The sequence below is a fragment of the Nycticebus coucang genome, chromosome 11 (genome assembly GCF_027406575.1).
Source record: "Nycticebus coucang isolate mNycCou1 chromosome 11, mNycCou1.pri, whole genome shotgun sequence".
Classification (NCBI taxonomy): Eukaryota; Metazoa; Chordata; class Mammalia; order Primates; family Lorisidae; genus Nycticebus; species Nycticebus coucang.
In genome coordinates, this window is record NC_069790.1 from 8,354,770 (window position 1) to 8,382,074 (window position 27,305).

At 50.4% G+C, this 27,305-nt stretch overlaps 1 protein-coding gene across 4 annotated transcripts in view; it reads left to right on the forward strand.

Moving 5' to 3' along the window:
• TNS3 (tensin 3) overlaps nt 1–27,305 on the forward strand; it is a 296,848-nt gene that overhangs the window by 32,203 nt on the left and 237,340 nt on the right. For all 4 annotated transcript variants that reach the window (XM_053608816.1, XM_053608817.1, XM_053608818.1 and 1 more), the window contains exon 2: nt 27,096–27,207. The gene's annotated coding sequence lies outside the window, so the exon portion shown is untranslated. The remainder of the gene's footprint in view (nt 1–27,095; nt 27,208–27,305) is intronic.

The following is a 27,305-nucleotide window of genomic DNA, read 5'->3' on the forward strand; positions in this document are numbered from 1 at the left end:
GTGTTGCGAGCTGCATCTGAGGCTACATTACAAGGGGATGGTAGAATGTGAAGCCATGGTGGGGCCCTCTGGCCTGGGTGGTCTCGACTGCCTGCTGCACTTGCCTGCTGTGGCTCATGCTGGCCTCCCAGTGTGGCCAGGGCAGTGTCCTGGGCAGCTGGGAGTAGTAGCTTTGTCCAGCTGGCCTTGCTCAGAGCCTCTGCACTTTCTCCTGACAGCGCTGCCAGGCAGGGTCATGTTTGCATCCCGGGAACACCGAGGCTGGAGGACACTGGGTCCTGGCCAGGCATGTGGCTGATGGTTAGGACAGACCAGGTCTCGGGCTGCCAGGGCAGTCTTTTCTGGGTACTCAGTCTTATTCCTGAGTACGAGAAGCAGTGTTATCTACGGGAGCATGCTTTTCATCTACTGGAAACTTCTTGGGGTTAGATTTGAGTAGAGTAGGGATTATGTCAAGGCAGGAGCATCACACTCAGCTGGTGGCTCCCCTCTGGGACGTCAAGGACAGCTTCTACTGAATGTCACATCAGAGGCATTGAATTCCTTGGAGAATGGACTACAATGGAACCAGAGCCAGCTCGGAGCTTCTGCAAGGGCTCATCTTCTGCCTGTGTGAGAAAATGGAGTCTTGAAGCTGATCCTGTACAAATGGGGATGCTGCCCTGTGCCTGTGTCTCCAGAGCAAGTCTCACGGCCCAGCATGGTGGCTCATGCTGTGATCCCAGCACTCTGGGAGGCAGGAGGATTGCTTAAGCTTGGGAATTTGAGGAAGCCAGAAGTTTGAGACCAGCCTGAGCAGCATAGAGAGACCTCATCTCTATAAAAAAATTGAAAACTTAGCTGCACATTGTAGAGTATACCTATAGTCTCAGCTACTCAGGAGGCTGAGGCAGGAAGATCGATTGAGCCTGGGAGTTTGAAGTTGCTGTGAGCTATGATGATGCCACAGCACTCTAGCCTGGGATACAGAGCCAGACCCTGTCTCAAAAACAAAGAAAACAAAACAAACACCCCCTACCTCCAGAAATATTAAAAACCAACTCTTGCTTTTTAAAAAACTTTAACAACAAGCGGTTAAAATTTATTAGTATTAATGAAAACAGCCTATCTTTGTAAGAAACCATATGCTATTTTCCCATTGTTTAGGAAGAGCCTCCCACCTTGCCCCCAAAGTCTTACAGGCTGCATGGGCACCACCCTCACTTAACAGGGAAAGAAGGGATATTTGGTGTTGTACTGAAGGCCCTTCATGTATTATCTGGTGTAAGCCTCATCAGAAGTCTTTGAGGTTGGTTGCAATTTTATTATCCTCATTAGATAAAGAAACAGTAGCCCAGAGTGATTCATGAGAAACCTCCAGACACAATGGCTAGTGGAGTGGGGCCACGGTGGTGCTCTGGTCCACTTCTGTCCAGGCTTCCTGGGGATGATGCTCCAGGCCATGGGAGAGCAGGGCACCTGTCTCTGTCCCTAAGACTCCTGGCCAGTGCTTCTTAACCCAGCTGCAGATCAGAGTTGTGGGAGAGATTCTGAAGAACTACAAAGACTCCAGACTGTGGTGTGAGTGGTAGGGAGGGTGAAGTGGGACATGTTTTTAACCAGCTCCTCCGGGGTTTCTGAGGGCAGTCTTAACTGAGAACTGCCCAGGCTGCTCCTGGATGGGACCCCCTGTGGTTGTACCACCCAAAGTTCCAGATGTGGTCCAGCCATCAGCATTTTCTGATCTTAGCCTGGGACTGTTGGGACATTTTTAGTCAAGAGATCTGGGTGGTCGTGAAGGGATTGGCTTGGATTTGAGAGTTTTCCTCTGGTAGCTGGGACTGCTCTCTGTTGGGTGATGTTCCTCTGCTACCCAGTCTCTGTGGGAACCAACAGACCGGGGGACAGGAGACAGGGTTGGGGCCTCTCGCCCTCTCACCTGAGCGGGGAGCAGCGTGGGTCCTGAGGCTGAGCAGGTTGTTTAACATCCTGGAGCCTCAGTTTCCTTGTCGCCTATAGACAGGAGTAATGGAGAGGCCCGTGGAAGGGTCATGCGCTGCCCGGCGCTCACTGGTCTCAGTGGCCTGAACAAGGCCTGAGCTGCCAACGGGCTCTTCCTCAGTGTTCTGGAAGGTGCTCTTTCCCGTCTCAGTGTGATGCTCTCCGGGAAGAGTCTGATAAGGCAGATGCGGCCCTAACAACTATGTCTGTTTCCTCCACCATGCGGAGGAAGCCCTCCCCACCCCCATGTTCATTTTTAGTGTTTGCAGCACCGAAAGTGGCAGGGTAAGTCCTAGTACCGTGGGTCTCTCACTACCTGCGTGGGCTCCTTCTTTTTGGGAGCTTGGCTAGGAGCAGAGAAGTCAATGGGGGTGTCTTCCACCCAGCTCCCCCATGATTGGCAAGGTCTGCATTTTCTCATTATCAGCTTACAAGAGGTGGGGCTGCTAGCTTGTTGCAGGTCCAGGGACACCGGCTGTCCCCCTGCTCAGGTGCCTGGGTCACCTGTCAGTAACAGTAGAAAGTCCATGAGCTAGACCTGGGGACTTGAGGGATTTGGGCTTGGGAATTAAGCTCTGTGCCCCCAGGCAGGGCTCTGAATGTGAGAGACCAGACTCACATTCCAGACTGGCCACTGGAGGCTGGAAAATCCCTTCCCTTGGTCCTCTCAACGTGCAGAGAGAGAGAGAAAATTCCATTTCAATCGACTGTATTTAATAACTTGGTATTTATTATTTCAGTTCCTCCACGTTCCCTCCTGCAGATATTTGTTCCCCAGGTGAGGGTGAGTTTTTAGGAGGCTGTCTTTTTTTTTCTTGAGACAGAGTCTCACTGTGCCGCCCTTGGTAGAGTGCTGTGCGTCACAGCTCACAGCAACCTAAAACTCTTGGGCTTAAGCGATTCCCTTGCCTCAGCCTCCCAAGTAGCTGGGACTCCAGGCGCCTGCCACAACGCCTGGCTATTTTTTGGTTGTAGTTGCCATTGTTGTTTGGCAGGCCCAGGCTGGGTTCGAACCTGCCACCTCAGTGTATGTGGCTGGTCCCCTAGCTGCTGAGCTATAGGCGCCGAGCCTTAGGTGGCTGTCTTAATCTGTTTGGGCTCAATGGCAGAAAACCACAGACTGGGTGACTCATAAAAAATAGGCATTTCTTTCTCCCAGCCCTGGGGGGTGGAGGTCCAAGATCAAGTCTCCAGCGGATTCAGTGTCTGATAAAAGCCGGCATCTTCTTGCTGTGTCCTCACATGGCAGAGGTCTCTCTGGACAGGTAGCTCTCTCTCTCTTTTCATTTGTTTTTGTTGAGGTGGGGTATTACTCTGTCTCCCTGGGCTAGAATGTTGTGATGTCATCACAACTCACAGCAAACTCAAACTTCTGGACTCAAGAGATGCTCCTGCCTTACCCTTGTGGAGTAGTAGCTGGACCTGCAAGGTGCACGCCATTGCACCCGGCTAATTTTTTCTGTGTGTGTTTTTCTTTTTCTTTTTCTTTTCTTTTTTTTGAGACAGAGTTTCAAGCTATCGCCCTATAGAGTGCTTGGCATCATAGCTCACAGCAATCTCCAACTCGGGCTCAAACGATCTTCTTGCCTCAGTTTTTCTATTTTTTATAGTGATGGGGTCTTTGTTTTGCCCAGGCTGATGTAGAACTTGTGAGCTCAAGCAGTCCACCTGCCTCGGCCTCCCAGAATGCTAGGATTACAGGTGTGAGCCACTGCGCCTGGCCTTTGTCTGTTTTTTGTAGGGACAGATTCTTACTCTTCCTCAGAGTGGACTCCGTCTCCAATTCTTGATCTCAAGTGATGCTCCCATCTCAGTCTCTGGAAGTGCTTGGATTATAGGCATGAGACACCAGGCCAGGCTAGGGTCTCTTTTACAATGACATTAATCCCACTCATGTGGGCTCTACCCTTCAGACCTAATCACCTCCCAGATAACCCCCTTCCTCATACCATTACCTTGGGGGTGAGGATTTCAACATATGAAGTCAGGTGGGGGCACAAACATTCAGACCATACACGTGGTGGGGGGGGGGTCCATTCTACCTTGAAAAAGGGTGTGTTCTGAGTTAGTGAGGGTGGAGGCGGATGGGCTCACCTCTCTGGCTGGCACCCGCCCTGCCCCCTAGGGTAGGTGATGGAGAAGAGATGCTTGTTTCCAAAATTCCTCCCCTCTTGCTCCTCTGAAAGGAGGCAGGGGCTAGATGGCACCAGGACAGAACTGCCGGGGGTAGGGGTGTGTGGAGCGGGACCCTTACTTTAACCCTTTGCTCTGTTCTGTACATTCCTTCATGAAACAGTTGCTGTTTTGAGCAAGGAAGGGGGAAAGCATTCACTGGAGGCAGATTTTGTAGGGAAAACATTTTTATTTACTTCTCAATGTCAAGGGAAGGAACTACATGAAAGGCCTGAGTGGAGGGGAACCAGAGAACAAATGCTTGTTTCCACCAACGATAAGAAATATGTCAGTCACCATCTGTCCCTTCAAATAATCCAAAGATGTGACTGTCAGGGAATGACTCTTGGCTTAGGTGCGGGTCTGAGCCTGAGTGAGCTGTGCGCCTCTGGTGGGGGAGGCTGTTATGGGGTGGGGTGGGGGGCAGAGAAATCATCCTGAACTTGGTGGCCAATTTTGGCTAAGTTGGTGGAATAAACATTCTCCTCTCGAGGATAGTAGACTCTTTCACTCATTGCACATCTGTTGAGTGGCTATGATGATTTTTATAAGAAAGGGAGTCATGTAAAGGACAAAGCTGTGCTGGGGGTTGGAACACCTGAGCTGCAGTCCTGCCCACCTGGAATGGATACCTTCTGCCTTTGGACCATCCTCTGAGGGTCAGATTCCAAACAAACAGCCTCTTTTCATCTTTCATACCAGACTGTGAAGTGGATTCCTTGTTTCCTAGGATGTCCCTGGGTTAGGTGACATGCCTACACTCCCCTCATGGACTTAAGCCAGTTCCCTGCCCCTCTAGGCTTGCATCTCCCTCCCCCCGCCCAGTCCCTGAGCCTGAGGCACCCTGTCTCCCCTCTGGCCCATCTTTCCCCTCCAAGCTTGGCTCGGAGGACAGGTGGGGAGATGTCCCCTGGACTGTCTGTGTCACTGTCAGGTGAGGTTCATGTGTCTCTGAATGCCAGAATCAGGAAATATGAACATGTGCCTGGTGCCCCAAAGGCTCTCTGGGAGCCCCCCGTATCCCTCTCAATGTGGGATGGAGCACAAGCTGACTGCACAGGGAAAGGAGGAGGAGGGGGAGGAAGATCCTGAGGACTGGCTTTGCCAAAAGTCTGTGCTTGGGTGGAGATGGTACCTGGGCTTCCTGCTTCCTAACAGGCCAGCACCCCTGCCTTTTCAAGGAGAGATGGTGCCAGGCCAGGAGGTATCAGCAGACCAGAGCTAATAACACTTGTTAATGTCAGAAATATTTAAACCAAAGGCAGTCTTTTTGATACCAAAGGCAAAGGGCTTTTAAACATGATTTATGGGGCACTTAGCAGCTCCCTCAGCCTCCAGCATCAACCATAGGGAAGTGGGATTGGCCAGTGTCAGATCTTGTGCTGCTGGGCGGAGAAGATGGTAGTCACTTGTCCAAAGTGCTTGGTGGGCTCCAACTGCAGAAGCCAGGGCTGGAGTGAGCGCTGGATCCAGCCAGGGGTGGGGCTCTGAATTTAGGTCGGAGGGGCTAAGGATTTGGACGCCCTACTTCTCTCTCTCTTTTTTTTTTGTAGAGACAGAGTTTCACTTTATTGCCCTCGGCAGAGTGCCGTGGCCTCACACAGCTCACAGCAACCTCCAACTCCTGGGCTTAAGCGATTCTCTCGCCTCAGCCTCCCGAGTAGCTGGGACTACAGGCCACCCTACTTCTCTTTAGGGTCTGGGCCATGTATGCTGAAGGTTGGGTTCAGATTGTGCCTCTCCGTAGGAGCACTCAGTGATAATGTCACATTCTCACCTCCGAATTGCAGGTGGCAATCATTGTGGCTTATCCCACCCCAGGTCATGGTCATGGTCACTCTGACCTCTTGATTAAGGTGAGGACTCTAACTGTCCCTATCGTCTTATACTTTTCTCTTTTATAATGAATTTAAATTGAAAAGGTACTTTGAGACGATATAGATTCTCTTCAAAGGAGGATCAAGTGAAAGAATGTCAGATTATGTCTCTCCCCTGTTCATGACGCTTGAGTTCCCTGTCCCAAGATACATGGAAGCTGAGACCGGGACCTTTCCTCATAGACTGCTCCCCAGCCCTCCTCTTGCCTCTATGAGCTCATCCCCAGCTCTTCTCTTCTTCCCTGGTGTTGCCAGGTGATGGGGAGTACTTTTGAGATCATGTAGACTTTAATATGGTCATTTATTTGCTTCCATCAGCAGAAACTCAAGGACTTAAGGATTCCTATTGCATTCTGTGAGTTGTATTAATAAATAGTATTATCACTATTTATTTTGATGTCCAAGTTGTTTGTGGCTTAGCCAGTGGGGGCCTCGTCAGGCTGCCTCCTGTGTCCTTGTGGCATGCCCCTGTCATACTTTCTGGCCCAAAAGAACAAACTTGGGCCTCACTGGGTGTGAACATTGCTCTTGGGACCTGCTGCTCCAAGGGTCCCCCAAGCCCCAGCTTCTGTGGACAGAGCTGGGAGTGTCTGCACTCGTGTGTAGACACACATACTCGTCGACTGGGTTTCTTATAATGTCCTCCCTTCCCATGTCAGTCATCCCTTCTCCTACCATAAGAAAGCTGGCTCCAGGCAGGTTGAGGTGGCTCACGCCTGTGGCACTCTGGGAGGCCGAGGCAGGTGGATTGCCTGAGTTCATGAGTTCAAGACCAGCCTGAGCCAGAGCGAGAGGGTGTTGTGGTGGGCGCCTGTAGTCCCAGCTACTTGGAAGGCTGAGGCAAGAAAATCACGTAAGCCCAAGAATTTGAGGTTGCTGTGAGCTGTGGCGCCATGGCACTTGTCTCAAAAAAAAAAAAAAAAGAAAAGAAAGAAAGAAAGAAAGCTGGTTCCCATTTCTCTTCCTGTAGACCCTACCAATCAGTCCTTCTGCATGAAACTGGTCTCCATCATCTGTTCTCTCCCATGCCCTGCTCTCCTCTCTGTGGTTAGCAGTGTTTCCTGGCCAGTCACTGAGGCTGAGACTCTCTCACCTGGAGTTACTGTTTCCACTCCTGCCCACGGCACCCTGGCCGCCCAGGGCTGCCAGTGATCCTCCCTGGTCTCCTTTCTTACTGTCCATCAGTCCATCAGAACCTCCCTCTGACCTCAGGCCAGCCCAGCTCAGTACTGGGGCTTCCCTGGACCTCTCTGCTTCCACCACCCTGCTCACCTCTCAGTCTTGGTTCTCGATCTTGGTCCCTGGTATCCCCACATGCCCTTGCCTTAGCCGCTCATCTTTGGGCCAGTTCACCAAAAAAACTGTGGTAGCCACCCTTGCCTGGGCCCCTCAGCTCTTTTCCTATCTGGAAAGTGTCCGCCTTGCCTTCAAGTCACAGGCCACTTGTGGAGTGCTCCCCGTGAGGTGTGGACTCTGCCCCCCTCCTGAGGCTGCGATGCAACCTTTCTCCCTGATGTTTGTGTTGGTTGCTTAGCAGTCTGGACTCCATCCTCTGTAGGAAGAACCTCGTTTTGTTCCTAGGGACCAGGTGCAGTCAGAAGCAGGGTGAGGCAGCCCGGGCCGTAAGAAGCACAGAGGGTTGTGGTAAAGCAGAAAGGAAACCCGAAGCTTCCTTAAGCTTGTGGCCTTAAGAAGGGGGCGAGGCCAGTCTTCCACTCAAGTTTTAGGTGACAGTCTCTGCTCCTGGAGGGCTTGGCTCTACACCTGGGCTAGCTTCTGGGTCCCCCCACATCCCTAGACTGTGCTGCCCCCAGACCCTCAATTTCAGGTTGCTTCCAATAGTGCTCGGAAGGGTGTGGCCTGAGGCTTGGAAATAGAGAAAGACAGCATGTTTTCATTCCTGCCCTAGCATTTATTGTACCTCCCAGTCCTTCGTGTGGAAAATCCCAGACAAAGGTTATACCTGCCAACGGGAGGCATGAGACAGATGATCACACTTGGGGTGAGGGATGATTAACCAGTCTGCCAGGCTGAGTGGGAGGCGTGTGTTCAGCTGAGCCTAGAAGGGCAGTGGTTTTCAGCCAGAAAAGAAACAGCACGCCCAAGAGAAGCCCAGGGTAAGGGCCACCAGGACATCAGTGTTGGAGAAGTTGGGGAGAGGGGCCAGAGAGGAGCTTAGGAGGTTCACTCGTCCTGCAGTGCTCGGACTTTGGCCAAGAGGTTGTCTGTGATTGCTGATTCACCCCGGGATCAAGCATTGCTTCCCACCAGTTTGTTATTGTCATCTGGGAGGTTATCATAGCCATGTAATTTATGTGATAAATAGCAATAAAGTGCGCGAGTTTCTGAATGGTGTACCTTTGCTCTAAATAAGAGCAGATTCAGGGTATCCCCATAATAAAAAGCTGCTGTCAACTCTTTGCCTTCCAATCGGGCAGGCATGGGCAATGGAATGTCTGTGCCCTTGACCACTGTTCCTGAGCGGACCCCAGAGATTGTGCAGCCTGGTACTTGAGTTCGAGGAGCTTTATCATGTTGGGGACTATCATCTGCTCAATGCTGAGTATAGATTCCTTCTGCTGGTTTTTGTGGGCACAGTGGTAAGGGTGGCAGTAGGTGCACTTGACTTTTGCGCACACCTCTGATGGCAGAGTGGCATGCTCTCAGCTCAGCCTTGGACTCCGCTACGGGCCTGCTCTTGGGTTAGACATGGAAGAATCTGAAATGAATGCACTACAGATGAGTTCTCAGGGAGAGATGTTTGAAAAAGCTGAAGTTTGAATAACCTGTAGAAAAGAAACGAATACTAATGCATGAATACAGAAAAAAACAAATGAAGGAAAAAGATGAATAATAATGTAATTTGAGGGGTGCAGGGACATGAGGATGCATGTGTGTCCGCCAGGTGGCAACTGGTAAGGAATTAGAATCCAGGATGGTGCCTTTTAGGCGGGAAGGTTTTTGTTTATTTTTCCCTATAGTTGAAAGTCGAAGAGCAGCTTTACTGTTCACCACAGAAATGGAAAAATTTGTGCCAGAACCTGAGAGGTTAACGTTGGCCAGTGGAACTGATGGCTGGAATTTGAACATGTGTCAGCCATAAAGGTTCTGACTTAGCCCACCCAGACTGCTCTCTGGATCCAAGGCACTGGGAGGTCAGATCTGACCTCAGAGATAGAGCCACAGAGGTTGAGCTCTGGGACAGGGCAGGTCTTTAGAACTAACCACACCATGGACTGGGCCTGGAAGGGAGGCCAGCAGGGGCCACTTCTGGGGGGGTGGGGTGGGGAGCAGTAAGCTGGCCTGAGGCTCCCTGGCAGCCCCTGCTGTGGGGCAGGGGTCTCATCCACTATACCCCATAGACTCGGGGCAGTGACTTAAGCTTAAACCAGTCCATGTTTGAATCAGCCTTTTAGTTCTCTCAGAAGTTTTACTGGGCACAGAGCTCATTCTTGTAGATCCATTGCCCAGGAAGTTTGGTGGAAATCCCATAGGTGCTGGAAAGGAGCTGTTCTGCCTGTTGGTCACGGCCACCCTCCCTTCCTGGCGTTTCTTAGTGGCCCTTCCTTCATATTTCTGGCCTGTCACCTTCACCTCCTGAACTCCAAGTTTCTAATTTCCTAATAATGCCACAGACCCTGAAAAGAAAAGACGACTTGGGGATGTTCCCTGATTTGCCGGGCACAGGATGGCACTAGGATGGGGAGGGGGCGGAGCAGTCCCTAGGTGTGCAGGACCCTAGGCAGTCACTTGGTCCTTGCAAGGCCAGGCTCCCTGTGTTTCTTAGCTTAGAAGCAAGGTAGGGGGAAAAGCCTTTCTGCCTCAAGTTTCCGTCCGTCCCTCAGTAACGCTCAGCCTGTTGGTGGAGATTCCCGGTAGGTACTGCCCATTACAGATGCGCCAGGGCTGGATGGCAGTCAAGGTTTGGAAGTTCAGAAAGCCAAGGAGCCTGCAGGCTTTGATTCTTCTAAGTCCCTGGCCCAGCGTTCTTAGAGAGGTTGAAATCCTAGTATCCTGGTAAAGCGCGTCGCGGCGGTAATTCCAGTCAGATGGCGGCCGCGAGGCTCTGCTCCCCCTGCCCGGAGGGCGTTTCTTCGCTGCCTTCTCCCGTGTTTGGCAGAGCAGACTTCGCCTCCGCGCTCCGAGCTGCGGTGTGGGGCGGAGGAGGGAGGGCTAATTTGTGTCAGATGGAGGGACGCCGCGCGGGGACCGTGCGCTCGCGCCTGGCTTTTGTTCCCGGCGTCTGACTTCTGACGGGCAGGAGTGGTCGTGGAGGCGGCGGCGAACGGCCCAGACTTGGGCCGCTGGCCACCGAGAGCCCTTTTGGGCCTCTCCAGGTCGGCCTTTCCTGGGACTTTGTACGCAGAGGCGGGCTCCAGAGGCATCCTCTGCCCGGCACCGCCGCCAAGAGGAGGTGCGCGCCTGTCCGCGGCCATCCTCGCCGGGCCAGGCCGGCTCCGCGCGGGCGGCGGAGGCGGCCATGCGGCTGCGCGCCCTGACCCCGGGGCCCCCGGGAGGGCTCGCGCGCGGGACCCGGGCGCGCCGGCGCCGGCACCAGGTGAGTGCCGGCCAGGGAGGGGGCGCGAGGTCGGGGCGCCCTCGGGCTGGCACACACGTGGGCCGAGCTGGGTGCGCGCGCGTGCCCGTGTGTGCATCTGCCTGTGTGTGGGACCCCCGCGCGCGTGCCATCCTCGGTGCGCGTATGGTGAGTGTGCCGGCCCATGCGGCCGCGTGTGCAAGTCCACGCGGTGTGCTTTTGAGCACGCTCGTCCGTGTGTGCACGTGTGTGCGTGCCCGTCCGTGCAAGTGTGCCCGTGGGTGTGTATGTGCGCGCGCGCGCGCTCCGCTCAAGGAGCGAGAGGGTCAGTGTCACTCTGTGCTGGTTGCGGGCAGCCTCTGGTCAGCGTACTTCAAGGTGGGAGGCAGATTAGGCTTAGTTTTTTACAATCCAACCGCTTCTTGAAAACTCTTCCTTGGTTCCCTTTGCCTGGAATAGAAGTGGGACGCTGGCCGTTGCGCAGACTCGCTGCCCCGCCTGTGTTTCTTGGAAAGGTAAAGGGCATTTTATCGCTGCGCTCATGGGGATGAACTGGGATGCAGGACTAGAAGTTCAAGTTCCCCGGGAACCTCAGGGGTTCCTGCGGTGCCCTGTGATCCACAGGACCGCCCTCCATGGTGTTTAACTTAAACACAGTGGGTGTAGGGTAGCACCCAGTTGGTTCCCCTTTCCTAAGTCTAACAATTAGGCGTTCATTTTGCTGAAACCTCTAGATTCTGAGGAGTGCGAAGTTGTCAAAATGTCAGCTAGATTACTTGAGTTGTGCTGCATTCTGATGTAAAGTTTTGCAGCCACACAAAGCTGTTGCTTGGAAGTGTGGGAACATGTGTGCAGAGAAGGTCGCCACTGCCCTAGGATCCCCCCCACTCCCCATCCCCTTGTGGGGTGGGAAAGGTCTGGGAAGTGTTCCTGGCTGCTTAATTTCAGAGTTAGAGCTCAACCGGGAATGTGTTTTTGATTTACTTGTGCCTCTGTAGAACGCCTCCTACGGTCCCCCAGGTACCTAAATGCCCACCTAAATCCTCTTCCTATGGTGGGCCTGAGTATTTCCTGAAAGGAAAACATGGCTGGGATTGTGCTGACATAGCTTTGAACTTTTGGGTGTATAACCATTTTGCCAGGGAGACTTTTAGCCAGAGAACTTGTGGGAGGGGTCCCTGCCGTTTTGCATTTGGGCATTCACGTGGATTGCCTCCCTGCTCAACTTTGCAGAGATTTTCCTTTCTCAAAAGAGACTCACAATCAAGACCAGCACTAATTACTGTGTCCCCCTCAGGGAGTCCTTGTGGAACCAGCAACCAGCAGCCTGCTCTCTACCCTTCCAACATTTTGCTCCTGACAATTAAGTGCAATTTAGATTCCTGAACTGAGCCTGCTAAATGCTTTAGCATTGCTGTCTCCTCTCCCCCTTTGGGAGAAATGAAAGCACAGTATCAGGTGAAAACAAGGGCAAGCTAATCCCGTCTAGTCTCATTTCACAATAGAGATGTTATGTACAGATGAAGCATGAGCAGATGTTATTACACTATCTTAAATGAACTCCCTGGGGACCCAGCAATTGAAATGGCTGAGCACTCCCAACAGTGCCTCTGCTATTCCCTTCACTGACTCTTTTAGCCGTGGACCAGTGGGCAAGAAAACTGCAGGAAAACAGTGTCTCTTTCTCCCTGGTAGGAATAAAGGTATTTGTAAGGAATAAAAGGTTACAGTATCTTTCCTTGGCCCACAGACTATGGCTGATTCATTCGGTCAACAAATATTAATTGAGGGTCTGTGGTCCACTGTCTGCCAGGCACTGGGCAGGGCCCTTGGAGGACAAAAGGGAAGGAGTCTGGGTTTGCATCTAGGAAACTGCGGTATAGCCCAGGAGAGAAGGTATATAAATAGATAACTGCAGTCTGAGACAGAGAAAGTTTGTGCCAACTGGGGCATTACAAGAGAGGCATTTTGTCAGATATTTGAATGCCTACTGCTGTCTGAGCATGAGACTGGGGGTTGAGGGGTGGCAGGCCTGGGTCCTTCCTTTGACTGTTTGGTCTTGTACTTACATCTCACCATGCCCTTGTGTAGAACAGTGGTGATTCTGGTAATGACACAAAACCCCCTACACATGTCACAGCCTTTTTAGGCTTCTTTTGCAGAGTATTGAATACATGACCTCTGCTGTCAAAAAATAAGCAGTCTTTTTTAAAAAAAATAACAGACCCAAGCATAGGAACAAGTACAGAATAACAGCACCTGCCGTGCACATAGATCCTGGTATACCTTATATGCATAGTGTAGTCTGTTATATAGAATGATGCTTCTCAGTCTTAGCTGCAGGTTAGAATCACCTGGGGAAGTTTTAAAACATCCCAAGATTATGGAAGCTACCTCTAGGTAATCTGATTTAATTGGACTAGGGTGGAGCTTAGGTCAGTGTTTTTTGTTTGTTTTTTGTATTTTAAGGCCAGTGGTTTTAAAAACTCTGCCCAAGTGATTCCAGTGGTTTGATACATGCTGTAGCATCTGGTACTGTAGCTCTGTTGAGAGACAGGAGGGAAGGGTATCCTTTTCCTTTGAGAGAGGTTATGACTTCGCCCAGGGCCCCAAAGCTTGTATTGCAGGTGACGGAACCTACAAGAAGGCTTCTGCTTGTTTCAGGACACTTCCTTTATTTGATAATCTAGACCAGATCAACAAAAAGACAAGGAAATATTTGAATAAAAGACAAGACTGTTATAGGACTGTAAAGGAACCTGAAGTGATCCGGAAGGACTTGAGTGAGGGTGAGACTGGAAATGATCATAATAGAAAATTACAAGTCACCAGAATTCTGGATAGCTTGAATTCAGGGCAAAGATGGAGATGGTCTTGAAGGATGTTTTTTAAAGTCTCATTAGAATGAGACCTCTGCCAATCCAGTTCATTGGTAGTGGCTTGTGGAGGTCTCTACTGAGAAGGATTGTAAGGCCAATGGGTGAATAATAGCCGTGATTGATTAGTTATGTCTGTCATTGGTAGAGAAGTAAGGAGTTGTGAAATGTGTGTCTTCTCCTTGAAAGAGAAAGTAATCAAATCTCAGGTGAGAATTTTCTTTGTTAAAAATTAGAATTGAAGATGTTCACTCAAAACCCTGTCTTCCTTAGTTTTGTAGAATCCCAAGAGGAGATTTTAATTGACATCCAGTTTAGTGTTTTTACACTAACGACATATTTTTCAAAATATATTGGAAAACGTAACAAATTATACTCTTTTTTTTTTTTTTTTTTTTTCGAGAGACAGAGTCTCACTTTATGGCCCTCGGTAGAGTACCATGGCATCACACAGCTCACAGCAACCTCCAACTCCTGGGCTTAAGCGATTCTCTTGCCTCAGCCTCCCAAGTAGCTGGGACTACAGGCGCCCGCCACAACGCCCAGCTATTTTTTGGTTGCAGTTTGGCCGGGGTCGGGTTTGAACCTGCCACCCACGGTATATGGGGCTGGCGCCCTACCGACTGAGCCACAGGCGCCGCCCAACAAATTATACTCTTAAATATGTGTAGTCCTCACAGTTTTGGCAATTCTAAATGGTATATGTGTACATGTATTTTAGGATCAGTTTGCCAATTTTGGCAAAAAGAAAATCCGTCCGGATTTTGATTGAGATTGTGTTGAATCTATAGATTATTTGGGAAGAACTGCGTCTTAATTCTATGGTCTTCCAACCTGTGAACATGACATCTCTCTCCAATAATGTAGGCCTTCTTTAATTTCTTTCATTGGAGTTCTGTAGTTTTTATAGTTTGTAGGTTTTTCACATCTTTTGTCAGATTTGTCCCTGAGAATTTAACATTTTTTAATGCTATTATAAATGGTAATTTTATTGAAAGTCAATTTCTGCACATTCATTGCTGGTATATAGAAACACAATGAGTTAGTATATTGATCTTGTGTCCTTTAACTTTGCTAGATCACTTGTTCTAGAAGCTTTTTGTAGATTTCATTAGTTTTTTTCTACACAGGCAATCATGTGGTCAGTGTCAAGGCTGTTTTTCTTTCTCCTTTCTGAACTGGACGTTTATGTCCTTTTCTTGATCTCAGTGGTTAGAGCCTCTAGACTCTAGCATAGTTCTCAACCTTCCTAATGTCTCCTAATGCTGTGACCCTTTAATACAGTCCCTCATGTTGTGGTGACCCCCAACCATAAATTATTTTCGTTGCTACTTCATATCTGTAGTAGCAAACAAAAACAGTAGTAATTTTGCTACTGTTATGAATAGTAATGTAAATATCTGATATGCAGGATGTATTTTAATTGTTACAAATGGGGTCACCACCCACAGGTTGAGAACCCCTGCTCTAGAGCAATATTGAATAGAAGTGTTGATTGCAGACCCTTAAAAGGAAAGCGTTAATTCTTCATCACTATTGATTTGTGAATGTTAAACCAATCTTGTAATCTTAGATTATGTATTATTTAGAAATGTAGTATTATTATTATTTTTGAGACAGGGTCTCACTCTGTTGTCCAGGCTAGATTGCTATGGCATCAGCCTAGCTCACATCAACCTCAAACTCCTGGGTTCAAGTGAGCCTCCTGCCTCAGGCTCCCTGGTAGCTGGGATTACATGTGGCTGCCACAATGTCCAGCTAATTTCCCTATTTTTATTACAGATGGGTGTCATTCTTACTTAGGCAGGTCTTGAACTCTTGAGCTCAAGTGATCCTCCCATCTTGGCCTCCAGAGTGCTAGGATTACAGGTGTGAGCCTCACTTTTTTAAAATGAGACATCTGCTGTTACCCTAATGGCAGGGCCCGGCATGTAATGTCTTTTTCTTCCGTCTGCCTGTTTGTAAGATTTTCTTTTTATAACTGGGTTTGAGGATTTGATTATCATGTGCCTTGGTGTCGTTCCTGCCACTCTTCTTGCACTAGGGATTTGTTGAGTCTCTCCAATCTGTGGGTTATAGTTTTCCTCCTGTTTTGGAAAAGTTGAACACATTTTTTCCAAAATTCTCTCTTCCTTGCCTTTACTCCAATTATACATGTGTTATGTCGTTTAAAGTTGTCCCAGGGCTCCGTGATGCTTGTTTGCTTATTTGTGTTACCTTGTCCCTGTGCTTTATTTTGGGAAGTTTATATTGTGATGTCTTTAAGTTCCTTCTTCCATTCTGCAGTGTCTACTCTGCCAGAAAACCCAGCTGGTGTATTTTATCCTTCATATTTTCTCCTTCTTATTTGTCCAGTTCCTTCTATGGATGTTTGACTAGATCTTCTTATATCTTTCAGGTTTCTACTTAAATTTCTGAACATATGGAATCCAATTATAATAATAAAACTCTTAGTATCCTTGTCTGCTCATTCTGACATCTCTACCAGTTATGGATCAGTTTCAGTTGATTGGTTACTGTCTTTATAGGTTGTATTTTCCGGTCTTTTGAGTGCCTGATGATTTTTACTGGATCCCAGACATTGTGAACCTTCCCTCATTGGGTGCTGGATATTTTTATATCCCTGCAAGCGTTCTTGAGCGCTGTTCTGAGTTGCAGTTAAGTTTGGAAAAAGTTTGATCCTTTTGGTTACTGATTTTCAGGTAGAGTGCACAGAACAGGGGCAGAGTTAAGTCAAAGCTTATTATCTAACTCTTTCTCACTTCGAAGGTGAGATCCTTCAGTATCTGCTATGAAATACTCTGTGCATTTTGAGGTTTCCTAGTTTCTGATCTGGCCGTGGAAACAGGCACTATTCCCAGCTCTGTGTGAGCACTGGGCACCGTTTCTGCTGCTCCGTCTGGTGGTTCTCTCTCCAGCCTTGGGTCTTTTCTTCTGCTCCGTCTGGTGGTTCTCTCTCCAGCCTTGGGTCTTTTCTTCTGCTCCGTCTGGTGGTTCTCTCTCCAGCCTTGGGTCTTTTCTTCTGCTCCGTCTGGTGGTTCTCTCTCCAGCCTTGGGTCTTTTCTTCTGCTCCGTCTGATGGTTCTCTCGCCAGCCTTGGATCTTTTCTTCTGCTCCATCTGGTGGTTCTCTCTCCAGCCTTGGGTCTTTTCTTCTGCTCCATCTGGTGGTTCTCTCTCCAGCCTTGGGTCTTTTCTTTTGCTCCGTCTGGTGGTTCTCTCTCCAGCCTTGGGTCTTTTCTTCTGCTCCGTCTGGTGGTTCTGTCTCCAGCCTTGGAACTTTTCTTCTGCTCCGTCTGGTGGTTCTGTCTCCAGCCTTGGGTCTTTTCTTCTGCTCCGTCTGGTGGTTCTGTCTCCAGCCTTGGGTCTTTTCTTCTGCTCCGTCTGGTGGTTCTGTCTCCAGCCTTGGGTCTTTTCTTCTGCTCCGTCTGGTGGTTCTCTCTCCAGCCTTGGGTCTTTTCTTCTGCTCCGTCTGGTGGTTCTCTCTCCAGCCTTGGATCTTTTCTTCTGCTCCGTCTGGTGGTTCTCTCTCCAGCCTTGGGTCTTTTCTTCTGCTCCGTCTGGTGGTTCTCTCTCCAGCCTTGGATGTTTTCTTCTGCTCCGTCTGGTGGTTCTCTCTCCAGCCTTGGGTCATTCCCGCTGCTCCGTCTGGTCGTTCTCTCTCCAGCCTTGGATCTTTTCTTCTGGTCCGTCTGGTGGTTCTCTCTCCAGCCTTGGGTCATTCCCGCTGCTCCATCTGGTCGTTCTCTCTCCAGCCTTGGATCTTTTCTTCTGCTCCGTCTGGTGGTTCTCTCTCCAGCCTTGGGTCATTCCCGCTGCTCCGTCTGGTCGTTCTCTCTCCAGCCTTGGATCTTTTCTTCTGCTCCGTCTGGTGGTTCTCTCTCCAGCCTTGGAACTTTTCTTCTGCTCCGTCTGGTGGTTCTCTCTCCAGCCTTGGGTCATTCCCGCTGCTCCGTCTGGTCGTTCTCTCTCCAGCCTTGGATCTTTTCTTCTGCTCCGTCTGGTGGTTCTCTCTCCAGCCTTGGGTCTTTTCTTCTGCTCCGTCTGGTGGTTCTCTCTCCAGCCTTGGGTCTTTTCTTCTGCTCCGTCTGGTGGTTCTCTCTCCAGCCTTGGGTCTTTTCTTCTGCTCCGTCTGGTGGTTCTCTCTCCAGCCTTGGATCTTTTCTTCTGCTCCGTCTGGTGGTTCTCTCTCCAGCCTTGGAACTTTTCTTCTGCTCCGTCTGGTGGTTCTCTCTCCAGCCTTGGAACTTTTCTTCTGCTCCGTCTGGTGGTTCTCTCTCCAGCCTTGGGTCATTCCCGCTGCTCCGTCTGGTCGTTCTCTCTCCAGCCTTGGAACTTTTCTTCTGCTCCGTCTGGTGGTTCTCTCTCCAGCCTTGGAACTTTTCTTCTGCTCCGTCTGGTGGTTCTCTCTCCAGCCTTGGGTCATTTCTTCTGCTCCGTCTGGTGGTTCTCTCTCCAGCCTTGGATGTTTTCTTCTGCTCTGTCTGGTGGTTCTCTCTCCAGCCTTGGGTCATTCCCGCTGCTCCGTCTGGTCGTTCTCTCTCCAGCCTTGGAACTTTTCTTCTGCTCCGTCTGGTGGTTCTCTCTCCAGCCTTGGGTCATTCCCGCTGCTCCGTCTGGTCGTTCTCTCTCCAGCCTTGGAACTTTTCTTCTGCTCCGTCTGGTGGTTCTCTCTCCAGCCTTGGAACTTTTCTTCTGCTCCGTCTGGTGGTTCTCTCTCCAGCCTTGGGTCATTTCTTCTGCTCCGTCTGGTGGTTCTCTCTCCAGCCTTGGATCTTTTCTTGTGCTCCGTCTGGTGGTTCTCTCTCCAGCCTTGGGTCTTTTCTTCTGCTCCGTCTGGTGGTTCTCTCTCCAGCCTTGGGTCTTTTCTTCTGCTCCGTCTGGTGGTTCTCTCTCCAGCCTTGGGTCTTTTCTTCTGCTCCGTCTGGTGGTTCTCTCTCCAGCCTTGGGTCATTCCCGCTGCTCCGTCTGGTCGTTCTCTCTCCAGCCTTGGAACTTTTCTTCTGCTCCGTCTGGTGGTTCTCTCTCCAGCCTTGGGTCATTCCCGCTGCTCCGTCTGGTCGTTCTCTCTCCAGCCTTGGAACTTTTCTTCTGCTCCGTCTGGTGGTTCTCTCTCCAGCCTTGGAACTTTTCTTCTGCTCCGTCTGGTGGTTCTCTCTCCAGCCTTGGGTCATTTCTTCTGCTCCGTCTGGTGGTTCTCTCTCCAGCCTTGGATGTTTTCTTCTGCTCTGTCTGGTGGTTCTCTCTCCAGCCTTGGGTCATTCCCGCTGCTCCGTCTGGTCGTTCTCTCTCCAGCCTTGGAACTTTTCTTCTGCTCCGTCTGGTGGTTCTCTCTCCAGCCTTGGGTCATTCCCGCTGCTCCGTCTGGTCGTTCTCTCTCCAGCCTTGGAACTTTTCTTCTGCTCCGTCTGGTGGTTCTCTCTCCAGCCTTGGGTCATTCCCGCTGCTCCGTCTGGTCGTTCTCTCTCCAGCCTTGGAACTTTTCTTCTGCTCCGTCTGGTGGTTCTCTCTCCAGCCTTGGAACTTTTCTTCTGCTCCGTCTGGTGGTTCTCTCTCCAGCCTTGGATCTTTTCTTCTGCTCCGTCTGGTGGTTCTCTCTCCAGCCTTGGGTCATTTCTTCTGCTCCGTCTGGTGGTTCTCTCTCCAGCCTTGGATCTTTTCTTGTGCTCCGTCTGGTGGTTCTCTCTCCAGCCTTGGGTCTTTTCTTCTGCTCCGTCTGGTGGTTCTCTCTCCAGCCTTGGGTCTTTTCTTCTGCTCCGTCTGGTGGTTCTCTCTCCAGCCTTGGGTCTTTTCTTCTGCTCCGTCTGGTGGTTCTCTCTCCAGCCTTGGGTCATTCCCGCTGCTCCGTCTGGTCGTTCTCTCTCCAGCCTTGGATCTTTTCTTCTGCTCCGTCTGGTGGTTCTCTCTCCAGCCTTGGGTCTTTTCTTCTGCTCCGTCTGGTGGTTCTCTCTCCAGCCTTGGGTCTTTTCTTCTGCTCCGTCTGGTGGTTCTCTCTCCAGCCTTGGGTCTTTTCTTCTGCTCCGTCTGGTGGTTCTCTCTCCAGCCTTGGATCTTTTCTTCTGCTCTGTCTGGTGGTTCTCTCTCCAGCCTTGGGTCATTCCCGCTGCTCCGTCTGGTGGTTCTCTCTCCAGCCTTGGGTCATTCCCGCTGCTCCGTCTGGTCGTTCTCTCTCCAGCCTTGGAACTTTTCTTCTGCTCTGTCTGGTGGTTCTCTCTCCAGCCTTGGGTCATTCCCGCTGCTCCGTCTGGTCGTTCTCTCTCCAGCCTTGGAACTTTTCTTCTGCTCCGTCTGGTGGTTCTCTCTCCAGCCTTGGAACTTTTCTTCTGCTCCGTCTGGTGGTTCTCTCTCCAGCCTTGGGTCATTTCTTCTGCTCCGTCTGGTGGTTCTCTCTCCAGCCTTGGGTCTTTTCTTCTGCTCCGTCTGGTGGTTCTCTCTCCAGCCTTGGGTCTTTTCTTCTGCTCCGTCTGGTGGTTCTCTCTCCAGCCTTGGATCTTTTCTTCTGCTCCGTCTGGTGGTTCTCTCTCCAGCCTTGGAACTTTTCTTCTGCTCCGTCTGGTGGTTCTCTCTCCAGCCTTGGAACTTTTCTTCTGCTCCGTCTGGTGGTTCTCTCTCCAGCCTTGGGTCATTCCCGCTGCTCCGTCTGGTCGTTCTCTCTCCAGCCTTGGAACTTTTCTTCTGCTCCGTCTGGTGGTTCTCTCTCCAGCCTTGGAACTTTTCTTCTGCTCCGTCTGGTGGTTCTCTCTCCAGCCTTGGGTCATTTCTTCTGCTCCGTCTGGTGGTTCTCTCTCCAGCCTTGGATGTTTTCTTCTGCTCTGTCTGGTGGTTCTCTCTCCAGCCTTGGGTCATTCCCGCTGCTCCGTCTGGTCGTTCTCTCTCCAGCCTTGGAACTTTTCTTCTGCTCCGTCTGGTGGTTCTCTCTCCAGCCTTGGGTCATTCCCGCTGCTCCGTCTGGTCGTTCTCTCTCCAGCCTTGGAACTTTTCTTCTGCTCCGTCTGGTGGTTCTCTCTCCAGCCTTGGAACTTTTCTTCTGCTCCGTCTGGTGGTTCTCTCTCCAGCCTTGGGTCATTTCTTCTGCTCCGTCTGGTGGTTCTCTCTCCAGCCTTGGATCTTTTCTTGTGCTCCGTCTGGTGGTTCTCTCTCCAGCCTTGGGTCTTTTCTTCTGCTCCGTCTGGTGGTTCTCTCTCCAGCCTTGGGTCATTCCCGCTGCTCCGTCTGGTGGTTCTCTCTCCAGCCTTGGGTCTTTTCTTCTGCTCCGTCTGGTGGTTCTCTCTCCAGCCTTGGGTCATTCCCGCTGCTCCGTCTGGTCGTTCTCTCTCCAGCCTTGGAACTTTTCTTCTGCTCCGTCTGGTGGTTCTCTCTCCAGCCTTGGGTCATTCCCGCTGCTCCGTCTGGTCGTTCTCTCTCCAGCCTTGGAACTTTTCTTCTGCTCCGTCTGGTGGTTCTCTCTCCAGCCTTGGAACTTTTCTTCTGCTCCGTCTGGTGGTTCTCTCTCCAGCCTTGGGTCATTTCTTCTGCTCCGTCTGGTGGTTCTCTCTCCAGCCTTGGATGTTTTCTTCTGCTCTGTCTGGTGGTTCTCTCTCCAGCCTTGGGTCATTCCCGCTGCTCCGTCTGGTCGTTCTCTCTCCAGCCTTGGAACTTTTCTTCTGCTCCGTCTGGTGGTTCTCTCTCCAGCCTTGGGTCATTCCCGCTGCTCCGTCTGGTCGTTCTCTCTCCAGCCTTGGAACTTTTCTTCTGCTCCGTCTGGTGGTTCTCTCTCCAGCCTTGGAACTTTTCTTCTGCTCCGTCTGGTGGTTCTCTCTCCAGCCTTGGATCTTTTCTTCTGCTCCGTCTGGTGGTTCTCTCTCCAGCCTTGGGTCATTTCTTCTGCTCCGTCTGGTGGTTCTCTCTCCAGCCTTGGATCTTTTCTTGTGCTCCGTCTGGTGGTTCTCTCTCCAGCCTTGGGTCTTTTCTTCTGCTCCGTCTGGTGGTTCTCTCTCCAGCCTTGGGTCTTTTCTTCTGCTCCGTCTGGTGGTTCTCTCTCCAGCCTTGGGTCTTTTCTTCTGCTCCGTCTGGTGGTTCTCTCTCCAGCCTTGGGTCATTCCCGCTGCTCCGTCTGGTCGTTCTCTCTCCAGCCTTGGATCTTTTCTTCTGCTCCGTCTGGTGGTTCTCTCTCCAGCCTTGGGTCTTTTCTTCTGCTCCGTCTGGTGGTTCTCTCTCCAGCCTTGGGTCTTTTCTTCTGCTCCGTCTGGTGGTTCTCTCTCCAGCCTTGGGTCTTTTCTTCTGCTCCGTCTGGTGGTTCTCTCTCCAGCCTTGGATCTTTTCTTCTGCTCTGTCTGGTGGTTCTCTCTCCAGCCTTGGGTCATTCCCGCTGCTCCGTCTGGTGGTTCTCTCTCCAGCCTTGGGTCATTCCCGCTGCTCCGTCTGGTCGTTCTCTCTCCAGCCTTGGAACTTTTCTTCTGCTCTGTCTGGTGGTTCTCTCTCCAGCCTTGGGTCATTCCCGCTGCTCCGTCTGGTCGTTCTCTCTCCAGCCTTGGAACTTTTCTTCTGCTCCGTCTGGTGGTTCTCTCTCCAGCCTTGGAACTTTTCTTCTGCTCCGTCTGGTGGTTCTCTCTCCAGCCTTGGGTCATTTCTTCTGCTCCGTCTGGTGGTTCTCTCTCCAGCCTTGGATCTTTTCTTGTGCTCCGTCTGGTGGTTCTCTCTCCAGCCTTGGAACTTTTCTTCTGCTCCGTCTGGTGGTTCTCTCTCCAGCCTTGGAACTTTTCTTCTGCTCCGTCTGGTGTTTCTCTCTCCAGCCTTGGATCTTTTCTTCTTCTCCGTCTGGTGGTTCTGTCTCCAGCCTTGGGTCTTTTCTTCTGCTCCGTCTGGTGGTTCTCTCTCCAGCCTTGGGTCATTCCCGCTGCTCCGTCTGGTCGTTCTCTCTCCAGCCTTGGGTCTTTTCTTCTGCTCCGTCTGGTGGTTCTCTCTGCAGCCTTGGGTCATTCCCGCTGCTCCGTCTGGTCGTTCTCTCTCCAGCCTTGGGTCTTTTCTTCTGCTCCGTCTGGTGGTTCTCTCTCCAGCCTTGGGTCTTTTCTTCTGCTCCGTCTGGTGGTTCTCTCTCCAGCCTTGGATCTTTTCTTCTGCTCTGTCTGGTGGTTCTCTCTCCAGCCTTGGGTCATTCCCGCTGCTCCGTCTGGTCGTTCTCTCTCCAGCCTTGGGTCTTTTCTTCTGCTCCGTCTGGTGGTTCTCTCTCCAGCCTTGGGTCATTCCCGCTGCTCCGTCTGGTCGTTCTCTCTCCAGCCTTGGGTCTTTTCTTCTGCTCCGTCTGGTGGTTCTCTCTTCAGCCTTGGGTCATTCCCGCTGCTCCGTCTGGTCGTTCTCTCTCCAGCCTTGGGTCTTTTCTTCTGCTCCGTCTGGTGGTTCTCTCTCCAGCCTTGGGTCTTTTCTTCTGCTCCGTCTGGTGGTTCTCTCTCCAGCCTTGGATCTTTTCTTCTGCTCTGTCTGGTGGTTCTCTCTCCAGCCTTGGGTCATTCCCGCTGCTCCGTCTGGTCGTTCTCTCTCCAGCCTTGGGTCTTTTCTTCTGCTCCGTCTGGTGGTTCTCTCTCCAGCCTTGGGTCTTTTCTTCTGCTCCGTCTGGTGGTTCTCTCTCCAGCCTTGGGTCATTCCCGCTGCTCCGTCTGGTCGTTCTCTCTCCAGCCTTGGATCTTTTCTTCTGCTCTGTCTGGTGGTTCTCTCTCCAGCCTTGGGTCATTCCCGCTGCTCCGTCTGGTCGTTCTCTCTCCAGCCTTGGGTCTTTTCTTCTGCTCCGTCTGGTGGTTCTCTCTCCAGCCTTGGATCTTTTCTTGTGCTCCGTCTGGTGGTTCTCTCTCCAGCCTTGGGTCTTTTCTTCTGCTCCGTCTGGTGGTTCTCTCTCCAGCCTTGGGTCTTTTCTTCTGCTCCGTCTGGTGGTTCTCTCGCCAGCCTTGGATCTTTTCTTCTGCTCCATCTGGTGGTTCTCTCTCCAGCCTTGGGTCTTTTCTTTTGCTCCGTCTGGTGGTTCTCTCTCCAGCCTTGGGTCTTTTCTTCTGCTCCGTCTGGTGGTTCTGTCTCCAGCCTTGGAACTTTTCTTCTGCTCCGTCTGGTGGTTCTGTCTCCAGCCTTGGGTCTTTTCTTCTGCTCCGTCTGGTGGTTCTGTCTCCAGCCTTGGGTCTTTTCTTCTGCTCCGTCTGGTGGTTCTGTCTCCAGCCTTGGGTCTTTTCTTCTGCTCCGTCTGGTGGTTCTCTCTCCAGCCTTGGGTCTTTTCTTCTGCTCCGTCTGGTGGTTCTCTCTCCAGCCTTGGGTCATTTCTTCTGCTCCGTCTGGTGGTTCTCTCTCCAGCCTTGGGTCTTTTCTTCTGCTCCGTCTGGTGGTTCTCTCTCCAGCCTTGGGTCTTTTCTTCTGCTCCGTCTGGTGATTCTCTCTCCAGCCTTGGGTCATTTCCGCTGCTCCGTCTGGTGGTTCTCTCGCCAGCCTTGGGTCTTTTCTTCTGCTCCGTCTGGTGGTTCTCTCTCCAGCCTTGGGTCATTTCCGCTGCTCCGTCTGGTGGTTCTCTCTCCAGCCTTGGAACTTTTCTTCTGCTCCGTCTGGTGGTTCTCTCTCCAGCCTTGGGTCATTTCTTCTGCTCCGTCTGGTGGTTCTCTCTCCAGCCTTGGGTCTTTTCTTCTGCTCCGTCTGGTGATTCTCTCTCCAGCCTTGGGTCATTTCCGCTGCTCCGTCTGGTGGTTCTCTTTCCAGCCTTGGGTCATGCGCGTTGCACAGGTGGGCATGTGCTGGTTGTACTCCGCTTTGTGCTTGAGCGGGACCTTCTGCAGACAGTCTTAAGATCTCCATGCAGCCCTTGGCTCTGCAGTGCTCAGCTTGGCCAGCTCTGGCTGCCCTCTTTTTCCTGGAGTCTGGCTCCTCCTCCTTAGCCCAGGTGGTATGCTGGGCTCAGCCTGGATCCCACCCTCCTTCTCTTCCTTCTAGACCCTCACTCCGTGCAGTAATATAAGTGAATTTGCAGAGCTCATCACACTTTTTTTTGTCTCTGAGGGAGGTCTCTCCTTCTTCATCTCCTGATGCAGTGCCTTAAAAATGTTGTTTTGGGCGGCACCTGTGGCTCAGTGAGTAGGGCGCCGGCCCCATATACCGAGGGTGGCGGGTTCAAACCCAGCCCCTACTGAACTGCAACCAAAAAATAGCCGGGTGTTGTGGCGGGTGCCTGTAGTCCCAGCTGCTCGGGAGGCTGAGGCAGGAGAATCCCTGAAGCCCAAGAGGTAGAGGTTGCTGTGAGTCCTGTGACGTCATGGCACTCTACCAAATGTGGTAAAGTGAGACTCTGTCTCTACAAAACAAACAAACAACAACAAAAAACTGTTGTTTCATATATTTGGGGTGATTTTTTTTGTTTGTTTGTTCATTATTTTAGGTGTCAGGATAAATCTAATCCCTGGTACTACATCTGGGTCAAAATTGGACGTTCTTGTCCATATTTAAAAAAAAAAAAATTGGGATCACATTGCCTGATACTGTTTCATCATATCTCTACCAACATTTTTCTAGTACTGTCCCTGTATTAACATACATATTTTTGGCTCTGTGCCTGTAGCTGAAGAGGCTAAGGCGCTAGCCACATACCCTAGAGCTGGAGAGTTCTAATCCAGCCCGGGCCCGCCAAACAACAATGACAACTACAACCAAAAAATAGCTGGACGTTGTGGTGGGCATCTGTAGTCCCAGCTACTTGGGAGGCTGAAGCAAGAGAATCACTTACGCCCAAGAGTTGGAGGTTGCTGTGAGCTGTGATGTCACAGCACTCTACCCAGGGCAAAAGCTTGAGGCTCTGTCTGAAAAAAAAAAAAAAAAGAAAAAAGATACATGTTTTTTACCATAGACATATATATACTTTTTGAGACAGAGTCTCATTTTGTTGCCCTTGGTAGAGTGCCGTGGCGTCAGGGCTCACAGCAACCTCAAACTCTTGGGCTCACGTGATCCTCCTGTCTCAGCCTCCCAACCAGCTGGGACCACAGGCACCTGCCACAGCACCTGGCTAGTTTTAGACACGTGGTCTCACTCTTGCTCAGGCTGCCTTCAAACTCGATCCACCTGCCTCAGCTTCCCAGAGTGCTAGGATTACAGGTGTGAGCCCCTGCACCTGGCCTCCATTTATCTTTAGACAGTAAAAATCTTAAGCTTAGTGGCTTTAAATATCTGTACCCTATGTGATCCCCAGAGTGCAAGTAGAGCAATTCTTCACCCAGAGAGCATCCTCTCACTCCAGCAGTCGCTACCCACAGTCCTCTTGGTAACCACTGTGACTTACGTTACCACAGACAGGTTTGCTTGCTCCTGGATGTCCTGCACACACAATCATTGTGAACATGTGACGCCTTTCAGTCAGCATCGTGCTTTCTCCATCCGTCCCTGTTATGTGTGTCAGCTGTCTGTGTTTGTGTGTTCCCGAACAGTGTTCCATGCATCGATATACTGTAGTTATTTTTATTCATTCTCCTTATGAAGGACATTTGGGCTATTTCCAGTTTTGAGTACTTTTAAGTAAGGCTGCTGTGACCATTCTTGCATAAGTCTTTTGTTTAGATAGGCATTTTTATGTGTGTGTTTGTAGGACTGGTATTACTGGGTCATAAGATGAGTGTGTATTTGAGTTTATGAGTAATTGTTGAACCTTTTTCTAGGTTGTTCTTTATTCCACATTCTCGATACATTCCATCTTCTCAGTGAATTTTAATTATTCTAGTCGGTGAGTAACGGCCTCAGTGAAGTTATATGACTATGAGGTCCTGATAAAATACACCATCACATATCAGCAAATAGGCATAAAGTTTGGCATTTGATTTCTGAAAGCAAATCGAGTTCTTGTAAATTTATCAGATAAAGCTGTGAGCCTTGCCTCTGCAAACATGAATGTGATGGAGGAGTGGTTCATTTCTCCCTAATGCTACTCTGTTTCCCCGAAAATAAGACAGTGTCTTATATTAAGGTGTGCTCCCAAAGATGCGCTAGGTCTTATTTTCAGGGGACGTCTTATCTTTCCTGTAAGTAGGTCTTATTTTCGGAGGATGTCTTATTTTCGGGGAAACAGCGTAATGCTTGTGACCCTGCCTAAGGAGGAGGCACATGCGTATGATCAGCTGATCTAACTCTGCCTCTTCTTCTGGTGGAGAGTTCTGAGAGGCTCAGGAACTTAGTGGTAATTCTGGGACACCTTCGAATTAGGAAAACCAGTCAACTTAGTTTTAACATAATGTGCTGTTTGCTGGTCATTTCATCTAGAAAAGAAAGTGTTAAGACTCTGGAAGTGTATATGGATTATTTTGTCATAGAGGGAGTGGTTGTACACCTCAGGCCTGGAAGGGAGTAGGTTGTCACATAGTCGTGTTGATTAATGTAGTGGTCCCAAGGCACTCTGTGGCCGGGATTTAAGTTGGACGAGAAGGAACTTCCACCTAGGACTGTAGAATCAATAATGCTGACACAGTATCTGTGGCTTGCCTTGGGAACATTAGTGCTGCCAGGATGATTTCTCTCTGTTTGCTTGGTAAAGTTCCTGTTTTAGTTCTTTACAAACTACTAGATTTATTATCTCCTAAAAAGGAAAAAAAAAAAAAAAGAGAGAGAGAGAGAGAGAGAAACAAACTATAAATTGAAATGTTGACAATTTCTTCCTTTACTTTTTTAGGCAGAGGAATTAACTGCAAGTCTGCACAATTTTAAGAAAAAAGCCTTTAAGAAATCCAAAGTCTGTGGAGTTTGCAAACAAGTTATTGACAGTCAAGGTATTTCATGCCGAGGTAAGCCCATGTTTATGATTCTTTCATTGATTAAACCAAAGCAAAACAAAACACAAAGAGAAAACATTTTGGGGGGGATTTCCAGAAGTTAAATCATG